Below are 14,269 nucleotides of genomic sequence, written 5' to 3' on the forward strand. Positions count from 1 at the left end.
TTGCCTATTGCAGATTCAGTCTTCCCAGCCTGGTGCAGGTCTACAATTCTGTTCCTGGTGTCCTTTGACAGCTCTTTGGTCTTGGCCATAGAGTTTGAAGTGTGACTGTTTTAGGTTGTGTACAGGTGTCTTTTATACTGATAAGTTCAAACAGGTGCCATTAATACAGGTAACACTCTTGAAGAAGTTACAGGTCTGTAAAAGCCAGAAATCTTGTTTGTAGGTGGCCAAATACACTGCTCAAAAAAACAAAAAGGGAACACTTAAACAACACAATGTAACTCCAAGTCAATCACACTTCTGTGAAATCACACTGCCCACTCAGGAATCAACACTGATTGACAATCAATTTCACATGCTGTTGTGCAAATGGAACAGACAACAGGTGGAAAATATAGGCAATTAGCAAGACACCCCCAATAAAGGAGTGGTTCTGCAGATGGTGACCACAGACCACTTCTCAGTTCCTATGCATCCTGGCTGATGTTTTAGTCACTTTTGAATGCTGGTGGTGCTTTCACTCTAGTGGTAGCATGAGACTACAACCCACACAAGTGGCTCAGGTAGTGCAGCTCATCCAAGATGGCACAACAATGAGTGCTGTGGCAAGAAGGTTTGCTGTGTCTGTCAGCGTAGTGTCCAAAGCATGTAGGTGCTACCAGGAGACAGGCCAGTACATCAGGAGACGTGGAGGAGACCGTAGGAGGGCAACAACCCAGTAACAGGACTGCTACCTCTGCCTTGGTGCCAGGAGGAGCAGGAGGAGCACTGCTCGAGCCCTGCAAAATGACCTCTAGCAGGCCACAAATGTCCATGTGTCCACTCAAATGGTCAGGAACAGACTCCATGAGGATGGTATGGAGGCCAGACGTCCACAGGTGGGGGTTGTGCTTACAGCCCAACACTGTGCAGGATGTTTGGCATTTGCCAGAGAACACCAATATTGGCAAATTTGTAGATTGCTCTTCACATATGAAAGCAGGTTCACACTGAGCACATGACAGTCTGGAGACGCCGTGGAGAACGTTCTGCTGCTTGCAACAACTTCCGGGATGAACGGTGTGGCAGTGGGTCAGTAATGGTGTGGGGTGGCATTTCTTTTGGGGGGGGGGGGGGGGCCACACAGCCCTCCATGTGCTTGCCAGAGGTAGCCTGACTGCCCTTGTGAGACCATATGCTGGTGTGGTTGGCCCTGGGTTCCTCCTAATGGAAGACAATGCTAGAACTCATGTGGCTGGAGTATGTCAGCAGTTCCTGCAAGAGGAAGGCATTGATACTATGGACTGGCCCGGCTGTTCCCCAGACCTGAATTTGATTGAGCACATCTGGGACATCATGTCTCGCTCCATCCACGAACGCCACGTTGCACCAGCCTGTCCAGGAGTTGGCGGATGCTTTAGTCCAGGTCTGGGAGGAAATCCCTCAGGAGACCATCCGTCACCTCATCAGGAGCATGCCCAGGTGTTGTAGGGAGGTCAAACGGGAATATGGAGGCCACACACACTACTGAGCCTCATTTTTACTTGTTTTAAAAGGAGATTACATCAAAGTTGGATCAGCCTATAGTGTGGTTTTTCATTTTGATTTTGAGTGTGACTCCATTTTCAGACCTCCATGGGTTGATAAATTTGATTTCCATTTATAATTTTTGTGTGATTTTGTTGTCAGCACATTCAACTATGTAAAGACGAAAGTATTTCATACGATTAGTTCATTCAGATCTAGGATGTGTTATCTTAATGTTACCGTTATTTTTTTGAGCAGTGTATTTATTTTACCAAGGAATTTATCAATTCATTAAAAATCCTACAATGTGATTTCCTGTATTCTTTCCCCCCATTCTGCCTCTCATAGTTGAGGTATACCTATGATGAAAATTACAGGCTTCATCTTTTAATGTGGGAGAACTTGCACAATTGGTGGCTGACTAAATACTTTTTTCCCCCCACTGTACATTAAAGCACCTCAAAATCTCACTGCACACACAGGGCTGCCGCTGGGTAGCCCTGTGTTTGTTCATAGGAGAATAAGCAGTATATTTCCTGCTGATTATGTCCAGTGTGAAATACTCTGCGTATACGCTATGTGTGACCTTAATCTTATAGGGAATCCTTCTGCTAAATAAACTGACCTGTTTAGAGGGGGGGAGCATATTACAGCTAATGGTCCATACTCCTAACAGCTCACTAGAATTTTATGGAAAGCAGGAGGATTGAAACAATTTGGCAAGGGTTGTGCCATCTCCACCCTTCAAGGAAGGGACTTACAGGTTGTCATGTATGCCTGTATATACAAGTGCCTCTCAATCACTGCAGATAGGAAAGTATGGTGGTAGGGAGGAGTGGGGTAGTTCTCCTGAATACAGTGGACTAATAACTGTTTGCTATATTACTATAGGTCTTCTACTTGCAGAATAGCACAGCCCAATTTCAGGTGTTTTGGCTACTAGGAGTACAAAGCTATAGCTGTAACATACTGACCTTATGTAAGGAAGCATATTCAGCCGATAGATCCACTTAGTAAAAGGGAACTGGTTAATATTTAAATGAATAAATAATTTAATTTCATTTTTTTCTTGGTACACCCTCAGTTTCCAAGATTTTTTTTTTGTTGAATTGTCAGATGTGTGAAAACTTTAAAAGAGAAGGTGAATACTAGGTTCAGAGGGTCATGAACTAGATTCTCACCTCCAAGACGGTATAACACCCCCCAGTCTCATAGTCAGACCAAGAATCTAACATGCAAACCCCTTTTTAATATACAGTTCCTACCCCTGTGATAATTGAGTGAGGAGGAAAAACAATCGCAAAACCCTTATATCTCGGGAATTGAAGCAGGACCCCAGAGGCTACACGGTAATTATTAAAAATTATTTTTTGTTTTAATACTTAACACAGGTCCTGTTAACACGATAAGGGTCAATTCACCGATACATATGTATTGGCAATACACATGGTACATACATGGTACATAATGGGAAGACTAAACAGTCTTCATGGGTCATTTTATAAGGCTACTACCAATAAAAAAAAAAAAACTAAAAAAAATACTAAAATAAAAAAAACTAAAAAAAAAAAATCTATCTTTAGATCATTTCATTTCGAAAAAATAAATACCAAATGAAAAATCAGCAATTTTGTTTTGAACAATATAGAAAACAAAATATTGTCTCACTGAACAGGCTGATCTGTAGAGATCACTTCTCAGCAGTGATCTCCTCATCACAGGCAGGATTACAGTGAAAAGAGACATCTCTAAAGCTAAAGCACAGGATTTTACTGCTGACAATAGATATTCTGTCCTCCTTGTACTTGTCACAGAGCATGCCCAGAAATTAACAGGCAGTCTTTTTAGACTAAGGTTGCCTATGTCACCTGCTGTAAAGAAACTCTCTGGAACTGCTTTTGCAGCATCTCAAGCAAGATTGCTGCACCAAAGGAAAAAAAAAAATCTGCATTTATATAAAACAAAATCTGTTACAGTTTAGACTAAACTAGAACATCTCCAAAAAAAAAAAAAAATAATCAATCTTTCAGGTGACATTACTCTAACCAAAAATGAATCACTCCGACCTTCCTGATCCTTCAAAAGATGGTGACCCCAGGAGCATCTGTCACAGACTGTTGAAAATACTATAAAAAGTCAATAGAAATCCACTGCTTAGCTCAACTGTATGTCCATGAACCCTGGATGCATGTTACAATTTTATATAGGTTTTTTTGGCCAGTAATGACCTTACTCAAATCACCTCTCACTCCATTAACACGTTTAGCAGAACGAGAATATTAATCTCCATGGAACAGGAGGGGTGAGAAGCTGCCAGACACCTCTGGTGCCACTTATCACAGGTGGGGTGCTGATGCACAATCCAATAGTCACGGTTACAAATAGGGACCTTCTAATTTTCAGGTAGGATAACTTCTATTTATAAAGAGTGGGGAAACCTTGTTAATGCCCAATTACAGCTATTTTCAAATTAACACGTATTGTGGCAACCAGAGTTGTTGTCACCATAAACGAACTATAAAAAAGGAGGAGATATCTTAGGCTGGATTAAAGACTCGCCAGCCCTAGGCATGTTAAGTTTTGCCAAAATTCTATTTTATTATTTTTTTTAATCACCACTAAAGCTTTATTTATACTAATCAAATTCATTTATAAACACATTTCGAACACAATTGCTTTTTAATCTAATACTGATGAACGTTTTTGTAGATTTAATCAACTGAATAAGAGGCGAAATGGAGCATAACAAAGACAACTGTGCCTTAATGCATACCAATAACTGTATTACAAGGAGTTTCCAAAAGTATAATAAAGTACCTAAAGAAATGTTTTAAACTTATAAACCACCCATTACTTACCTGTTAACCCCTGCTTATTTTTGCTTACTTTTCCTGCAGCGATGACATACATGAGACTGATGCAGCAAATCACTGGCTAGGTACGACTTCAGAGGTCAATCACATGGATGTATGCACCATCACTACAGAGCGAGCAAACAAACCACTGAAGACCACTGGAGCTGGATTTGGCGGATGACCAATGGTTCCCATATTATAACATTTTCTATAGGTACAATTATTTATAAAATATTTTTGGATAAACCCTTGAAGACATATGAAACAGCATTTTCTTTTTAAATACATGGTTATTTTACATCAATATAAACCAACAAAACAACTATGCCTTAAGCAACACAGCATGAAATATTCTAAACACTTTACACAACCATCTACCCAGAAAGGGACATTGAGCAGGCATTTGATCTATAAATAAAACGTCTATTAAATCTATGTCACAGAAGAAATGTATGCTCACTGCCCTGACTACCTGTCCCTCTAGTCACCATCTTTAGCTCTAAATAATCATATTAGTAGATGGGTTACAATAAATCATTACCTCCTAAATCCTGAAAACTACACAGAAAGGCAAATCCAAATATACTATTATAAGAAATCCTAAAGGAGCATTCCCTTCCAATGCAAACTTATAAATTCTAAAAGTCAATAAAAAAATTAAAAAAAATAAAATAAAAGTGGTGGAAAATATTTCACAGACAAACATGTCATAGAAAACTCAACAGTTAATGTTCCTGAACGATCCTTAAATATTTGGGACAGCACATGGATCACACCAGTCATTGCATCAATTGTCTTTCAAGCTATAAGCCAAAGGGTGGGTAAAATCTAGGTATCTAATAGCAAATAAGAAAAGTACTGAAAGGGTTACGCATATGTTAGGACCCCCAAATTCCTTAAGGACAAGATAATGATTAAAGTGATCCAACTGCAAAGAGTGCCCATGCATGGTATTGCTATTCCCTTTCCCCATAAAAACAACAATTCTGGAGAATCTTCCTTAAAATCTGCAATGTGACATCCCTATTTTGTTGCTCCTAGAAAAATATGAATAAATTGACAATTGGATTTTGCCATGCCCCTTGTCAAAGGGGATATGCTCCTTTAAAACTCCTACATAGTCCAAGATGCCTAGCCTGGATGGGACAGTGTCCGTTTAGGGACACACCCAAACTGGTGTCAACCAGTTGCCAATGTATTCGTACATTTCTAATAGCAATAAAAGAGGAATAACAGCACAGAGATATAAGAAAAAGATACTCAAGGATTGCCATCTCATGTGCAATAGAAGTATTTACTAAAACAGACATGTCAGGACTAGTAACTGATCCTCAAACTTTACTGTTTTCTCAACTTCCTGAACAAAGCAAAATCTATAACTAGAAACTAACAGTCATACATATTTACAGTAAGTGAACACGAGAAACCCTATCCATTCTCTTGTGAGCAGACCTTAGTTATAGCATTGCATAGGTTTGTTTTTGAAGGACATGAACACAGCAAAATCTACATTCAGTCATGTGAAAGGGGCAGCTCTAAGAATACGAATTATATACAGGTATTTTGTTATTTGTATACGAAAGCACATGAATTTGTCGACCCTTATATTTAAACATTTTCAATTTCAACAGTTTCTTATCCTGCAGCTTTATACTAGTTACAAAAAAAAACTTTGTGGAAGATTCTACTTCGTTGCTTCTTACATCAAAACAGTCTTAACTTTATAACGGTCTTCTATAGAATCATAAGATACAGTATCTTAATTAAATAATTTTATTTGCCAACACTTTACTCAACCCCTGATGAGAAGTTGTTTTTATAATCACCAATAGAAAAGGAATCAATAGATCAATTGATACCTAAAACATCTGTAAAACCTCCCTTAACCCTCATAAAACACAAAACAAAGACTTTAACTGAGGAGTCACTAAATGAGGAGCCCATCCTGACAAGTGTCCTCAGCAGTAAATGGTTTTCATAGAGCAGCAAAACTTTCAATAAAGTTTATAAGTAATTGCACAAAATTGCTGCCCTTCTAGCCATGCTTCAGAACAAACATGAAGGTAGAATGATGCAGATCCAAGTAAAAACTGTTTTTGTTACAGGAACATTATAGTGTGCACTGTCTACTGTAATCTATAAAAGACTGGCTATAGTCTGGAAATGGAATAGATTACAGAAAACAAATACATCATATACTCTTTGAAAGATTAAAACACAGCTTCTAACAAGGTCATATACAAGGGAATAAAAGGATTTTTCTTTACAAACCATGGCTCATTCTAATTACTTCTGATTGTAGATTTAGATTTGTGCCCATAGAGGTTCCTAATCATTCCGTGAGCTATTGTATGCTTAAAGGGACAGATCAATTTATTTTTATTAATACTAGTCTAGTTTTTTTATTTATTTTTTGCTTTTATTTTCTGATTGCATTTTTTTTCTGTTTTCTGTATGTCTTTATGGGCAGCCATCTTGCCTGGGTTACATTTAATAGTGTTTAAAGATATGATTTACAGCAGCCACATGGACCATAAGAACCTATGGTCTGGACTGGCTCACTTCTATGGGAGTTTTAGACACTCTGTGACCTGTGCAGAGGTCATTGAGGAGGGAGGTTGGAGGAGGGGAACTGTGACCATTACCTATTGTCAACCGTGGACCTTGTGTCTATATGTAGGTGTTGCTTTTAATTGTAATTCTGCCTGTGATGATAATGTATTACTGCTAAGAAGTCATCTTTAAAGTCAGTCTAGAGTGAAAAGTTCCAAGTTTTTTTTAAATATAGACAGTGCCACATAAAATTAATAGGGGAAAAAAGTCACCAAAAATTCGTAAATATGTTTGAACTTTGAGAACACTTTCCCCTAAAGGGAAAAACATTTTAAAGATCAATTTGTGTTCAACTAAATGAAGTGTCTGGACTTTCTGCAACAGAGAATAGCAACACAGAGAGGATATTAGAATAGACCTCCCTGGAGAAACTTTTTGTATGTAATTATTAATGTATAAAAACTGTCTTTGTATAGGAACACAAAAATGTTTTTTATAGGGTAAAGATAACCAACTTGCACTAATGTTCTAGAACACAGATACACAAATGCAGGAACAAAGACATGTAAGTGGTCACCACACTGTAATTCAACAAGAAATTCAAAACAAAGTGTCTAAAATAAAAGGAATGAAGTGTCCTTTCTATATGGACTATAGTTTATAGTGATGACTTGTACTTTGGAATTCTAGATGGTCACACTGTTCCAACAGTACCTTTTTATAACCCTTTTTCACACCAAATATGAACATTTGACAAATAGTCACACAGTCCATTTAATACATTTCCTACTATGTCAGCTATTGACTCATCATAATGTTTAGTATCTCCTTTATCTTATCTTTTCTATTTTTATTACATCAGTATTAGTTTATGCCTATATATGAGAGGATTGAAGATTTATCTACAAGACTACCAACAGAAATTAAAGAGTTTAGTACAAAACAGACATAACATTGCCAATATTTAATTTGCCCATGTTTTGCACAAAATATGTAGCTTAAGCCTCCTACATGGCTCTAAAGAGGTTCTACATTTTACCAAGTTCTACAAATGCTACAGTTTATAGATTTATTGCCCTACAACTTCTCCCTGATCAACCAAGGAGTACACTATCAAAAGAATTCCCTATTTTGAACAAGAGTTTACTACACTGATATTATGAACACCATATGCAAACTTTAAGGACCTCTATGTAAAATATGTCATCTTCCTGGGTCCCCTTGGCCAATGTTGGCACCCACTGTAAAGAGGTGGGGAAAAAAAGCCATAAAACTCAAATTAGTTTACTACAAAACATTCTCAGCAATAAAGAAGCCACACAAGGCAACCTTCTATTCTCTAATAGGATTCCAAACCAACTATCTTACTTGCATATATAGTATTTTTAGACCTAAATTATAGTGAAGTTGCTTGTTTCTGCCAGAGGAAATCATTTTCAGCATTTCACATAGCCACACAGTCTACTACACCTTTATAAGTTTTAAAAGGCTTGACATTATTGTTTGTTTTCCCTGTCTGGGGAATACTAAATATGTGCAATGTATCAGCCCTCCCATTGAGTGGACATGAATTCTATCAAATGTAAAGAAGGGAGGAGGGACTTGTTTTCACTAGAGAAAGATACAAAATATCTGTACATTTTACCTGTCATCCTAAATAGGTGTTTAGTTGTGTCTCGCCTACAGAGCCACACTTGTACTTTAGTAATACGTATTTGATCTATCACTTGCACCTGCAATAACGTTAACAAGTATAGGATACAATCATGGCCGCTAGGTATATCTAGCCTCCAAAAGGCAGACAAAAACTAAGAACAATATTGAAAAACAAACATTACAAATGTTGTAAACGTTTAAACAATAAATAAAAAAATACAAATACATAGCTAAATGAAGTGATGCATAACGTAGATTTAAAAGATATTGTCTACATATAGATTACTTTTATATCTAAATAGAAAACGCTCATAGGTCAATGTAATACATCAGGAATGGCCATTTACATTAAATTGTAGTTTTTTTTAATTAGCTTTTTATTTGTAGATTGTTTTTAGATTGCAGGTTCTTAAACTAATAGGACCACAGATGATCTAGCAGGGAATTGATGTGAAATACATATTTAATAGTGAACAATGAATTCTACACAAGTCATAGAACTATATTAAAGGGGCTATAAATGATGAGCCGGTCTCTTTTACAAGAATATATTATTTACTTCAGTAATGAGATGATTGCTGCTTTACCACACAATAATCATAGTGTACAGCAATGGATGTCTAGGTTTATTAGTAAAATTACATTAAATTAAAACATGTAAAGCAAAGGACAATGTGTGACAATTACAAGCTTGACATATAACACATATCTGGTTTCCAGCCTCTGCTGCATGACAAATGTAACTTTACATAAATACACTGGACTGGAAGTAGATTCAGTATCATAGTATCTGCCCTGCACTTCTCTTGTTCTACCATGTTTGCAGCAGTGTCAAATTACAATACTCACTCCGCTATCCTATTGGTCTAGGTTAGCTACACAGAAATCCCATCTGAAGAACACAAAGCACCAATCAGATGGGAGCTTAAAACTAATGGAGGATAGCAATAGACAAGGCACAAAATATATCTTAATAGAGAAAACAGACCACATGTCTTATCACAAACAAGGTATTACTGCATTAAAAACATTGCATTGGTTTACATAAAACTCCCTTAAAAGACCTTTGTTCCAATAGGCTAAAGGGAATGAGAAATATATGTATACATTTCTTTATACCTAGACTCCTAGTTGTGTGCTCACATATTAAGGTTTTTAATTGCAATTACTGAATACAAAGTCAGAAACAGATCATGGATGGAGGATACATAAAAAGGAAAGAGACTTTCTCTGCTTTTCAAATACATTCCTGGCTTCGTATTAAATAATTGCAATTAAAAACCTGAACATGTAAACACAGCCTTAAGTCAATTAATGACCAACTTTCAATTTGAGAGGTAAATGTAACATTTTAAATTAATATAATACTTGGAAACAATTTGGTATTTAGATGAAAAGAAACTTTATGGAATCTAAATTTTAATAACTGTAGCTATAGTGGACACATAAAAAAGGTAATACTTTCCCAATATCCTATTTGTATATAATAAGAGCATAAAAAGAAAATCCACATTCAGCCTATATCCAATAATAACCCATCAGATACAGGTAATAAAGCTGTCTATAGCAAGTGGATAAACCTTTAATGTTTAATCACAAACATCTTAGAGTCCAAATAAACTACCCATAAAAAAGGAAATCATAAATGGTTAGCCTGATATAGTATGTTATCAAAATCTATAGGGGGTATTTCAATGTAGCAACAGCTATAGAGTATTAAAGTCAGAGTAATATTGTAGCGTTTTCTTATTCCTTTACTAGTTCGAATAATAAGTAACTGGATTTATGATCCTCCAGCAAAATGGGGAGTCTTTCCTTTATAAAAAAAATATTATAACAAAAAAATATTTACGATAAACAAAATATAAATAGTTCTTTATAAAACAAAGATTTGGCAACAATGTTCTTAGAACCTTTTGCTGTAATTCACATTTCAAAACAATGCAATGCTTCCCACCTGTGCATCTGATCATCATTCAGCTATGGCGCCTGTAATACAGGTCACTTATAAATGGTTGCAATTAAACGTATTGGAACAGGCCCAAGTTCACATGGATATTTAAAACATGTCACTCAGTCAACACAAAGTACAGGCATAAAGATGTGTACACATTACAACACAGCAAGATATTCTGTATATCTTCTCATAAGCAGAATTGTTCGAGTTAAAGGTTAAAGTTAAAAGGTAGATAAATAAGACTGCTAAAAGTATCAAACATTAACAATTTACTGACCAGGATTAGAATCAATGGCATTGCAGACAGCATAAAAGGTCTTAAAAAACAAACAAAAAGAAAAAAGCAAAACATTACTAGGAAACTAAAACTATGAATCCAGTTAAAGGGGTATTCCAGGAAAAAAAATTATATTTTATATATCTCTCAACTGGCTACAGAAAGTTAAACAGATTTGTAAATTACTTCTATTAAAAAATCTTAATCCTTTCAGTACTTATGAGCTTCTGAAGTTAAGGTTGTTCTTTTCTGTCTAAATCCTCTCTGATGACACCTGTCTCGGGAAACGCCCACTTTAGAAGAGGTTTGCAATGGGGATTTGCTTCTAAACTGGGCATTTCCCGAGACACGTGTCATCAGAGAGCACTTAGACAGAAAAGAACAACCTTAACTTCAGAAGCTCATAAGTACTGAAAGGATTAAGATTTTTTAATAGAAGTAATTTACAAATCTGTTTAACTTTCTGGAGCCAGTTGACATATATATATATATATATATATATATATATATATATATATATATATATATATATATATGTTTTTTCCTGGAATACCCCTTTAAGTTTTTATTTAAATATACAATGAAATAATATACTTCTATTGCATTTCCAGTCTTTATAGATCACTTGAGTTCTATTAGATTTAAAGGTATGCTGCTGTTTACATACAAATAACTGCACTATGCATGCTCATGGGTCATTTAAAGAGACAGTACACTGGATTTGTGATTGAGGTCACCAGGGTAGTACTGCTAAACAAAGACATGGCTCTTAAGAACCACATGGTCAATTTTCAGCATTTCTACTTGAAATATTATAAGCAGCCATCTAACCTGTTTTACAGGTTTTTCTTTAAAAATGCTGTGCTCTCCAGTTGTTACAAAACTACAACTTCTCAGCATCCATTAAGGACTAAGGGCTGTGGAGCTGCAGTTCTATAAGCAGCTGGAGAGTCACAAGTTGGGGGGGGGAACACTTATGGAGGTCATAGCCCTGTCTTTGGGGTCCCACCACAGATCTTCAAGTGGAGGGGAACTAAGGGAGTTGTCTGGAATCCCTGATCAATGCAACACATCAAAATACACAATGTAACTTTGTAGAGAGTCCATTTAACAAGTATGCTGCCCCCTCTGCTACTCAAACATGAAAGATGTATTGCACACAGTACATTGCAACATCTGAACAACTGGTATCTCTAGAACAGTGGTCTCCAACCTGCGGACCTCCAGATGTTGCAAAACTACAACTCCCAGCATGCCCGGACAGCCGTTGGCTGTCCGGGCATGCTGGGAATTGTAGTTTTGCAACATCTGGAGGTCCGCAGGTTGGAGACCTCTGCTCTAGAAGGTGTTCACTTTAGCACACATGTAACTAATAGCAACACTTGTTTTGCATGCAAGGTGTCCGGCAATACACAGAAACATGGGAACTTATAGAATGTGATAAAGATCCCCCAACCCCACGTGGGAGCAACATCAGCAACAATACACATCAGTGCAGTTCAGGACAATCCACTATGCCTCTCATTCTTCATACACAGAAAGGCTACAAGTCATAGAGGATTGTCCCAGCAGGTGAAATGTAGCAAAAGTATAAAACAGAAAAGCAAAAACACTTAAAGATGCTACTTTCCCTAGCTCAGTCCTGCACTATCCAGAACACAGGCTGCAGCACAGCACAGCACAGCACAGCACAGCACAGCAATGGCTGAGTGTTTCACAGCAGCAGGGGGGGGGGGGGGGGGAGGCAAGAGCTTGCTTTGCAAAGATAAGTTTTTTTTTTTAGCCTGTAGAAAAGTGACAAGAGAGATAATTTACATCACCTCCAAAACCACTTAAAAAACACATTCACTAATGCTAGCCCCCATGCATGGACCTTGTCCAACCAGAGAAGCCCTGGGCACAGATTATATAAAAAGGCAAAAAAACAACACACAACCACACATTAGAAGCCGGCAGAGATCCTCAGATTTAACAAAAAATAGTCACCCAGCAAGGGCAATGCAGTAACCCAGGGGTTAGGCTAAAACTATCCAAAACTTACAGGAAAAAAAAAAAAAAAGTAAAATATAAAAAAACACCTAAGTGCAGCCTGCAGTGACTCCAGAGCTGCAGGGGGTCACCGGGACCTGATCCATTCACAAAAACGCTGCACACAACCCGACTGGGGATTTTTAACTATTTTTAATGATTTTTTTATTTGTTTTATGCCTCTATACTCCCTCCATTTTGGTTGTTTATGATACTGACAACAAGCTGTCCCAGTAACCCGTCCTCCATCCCCCTCTGCCAGAATCCAGGCACACATCCACTTTCAGGGGGGGCTTTAGGGGTATATCCCTGAAATCAGCGTACACCCCCTTTAGTAAAGATGTGGAGGGGTGTCGGGGGGGGGGGGGGGGCAGACAACTTTCCTGACCTAACCTAGCAGCCCATACCCACCTCCTGAGAAGAGCATGGAAATACAGCGAGAACCTCGAGAGATCCGGCTTTAAACCGCACAGGGTGAAGGTGAAGCCCCTGAAGAAACTTTGGGGGAGATCTGGAGACTTTGGGGTGAACGTGTGATTTTTGCGGAATTTTTGCACTTCTTTTTGCTCCCCCAGCTCGCTCTCCCTTCGCTTTCATGTCTTCCCCTCCTCTCCCCGCTCCCAGCTCTGCTCCTGTCACAATATTAAGTGCAAGAAAGAAAAAGGAAAACTTCCCTGCTAACTTCTTTTCTTCCCCCCCAAAGTTTACCAAAACTACTTTCAATTGACACCAACTCCCCCAAAAAGTGCCGGAGCCCCCCAGAAGCAGCAGAACTGCTCCCACTGAGCCATTCCCTCAGATTCTCATGCCAGCTCCCAAAAAAATATTTATAAATAGAATAATACAGATAAATCTGACTTTTCTGAGTAAACTTTCTCCCCTGGATTTTTCTCCCAATAAAGTCCCTGCACCAGGAGGAGAGGAGGGGGTGATTTCCAATAACTTTTTTTCCTCCTCTCTCTTTCTCCCCCTCCTCCTCCTTTTCTCGTCCCCCCCTTTCCCATAATTTAAATAACCCTGATTTTCTATGCTTCAGAGGTGGCTGCGCCAGTCCAAACCCCCTGAAAACTCACCGCGGGAGCTTTAACATCCTTCCTGCGGTCGATTTCCGGGGTTTAGGTGCCTTTCCGATTTTTTAATAATTTTTTTCCCATATTTTTGCCTGGACGCTGCGGGCCTGGAAATTGTTTGCTTTCCCCTCTCTCCAGCAGCCATTGTAGTGTATGCGCTGCGGTGCAGCCCAGCTTGAATCGGGAGACGCGCCCACCGCTATCCCCTCCCCTTTCTCCGCCCGCGCTACGCCCCTTTGCTTGATCCCTTCAGGGGCTCCGCCAATCCCGTTTGTGGTGCTGTCACCGCATCGGCCTGTGATTGGTTACGGAGAACGTCAGTCATCTATGAGCGCTGTTTTGAGGCGGGGCTGAGGCGGAGACCTAG

At 38.3% G+C, this 14,269-nt stretch overlaps 1 protein-coding gene across 4 annotated transcripts in view; it reads right to left on the reverse strand.

The window, feature by feature from the left end:
* Nucleotides 1–14,036, reverse strand: part of PLAG1 (PLAG1 zinc finger) — a 70,267-nt gene extending 56,231 nt beyond the window's left edge. For all 4 annotated transcript variants that reach the window (XM_056521970.1, XM_056521965.1, XM_056521969.1 and 1 more), the window contains exon 1: nt 13,906–14,036. The gene's annotated coding sequence lies outside the window, so the exon portion shown is untranslated. The remainder of the gene's footprint in view (nt 1–13,905) is intronic.
* Nucleotides 14,037–14,269: the final 233 nt, after the last annotated feature.

Source organism: Hyla sarda, chromosome 5 (genome assembly GCF_029499605.1).
Source record: "Hyla sarda isolate aHylSar1 chromosome 5, aHylSar1.hap1, whole genome shotgun sequence".
Classification (NCBI taxonomy): domain Eukaryota; kingdom Metazoa; phylum Chordata; class Amphibia; order Anura; family Hylidae; genus Hyla; species Hyla sarda.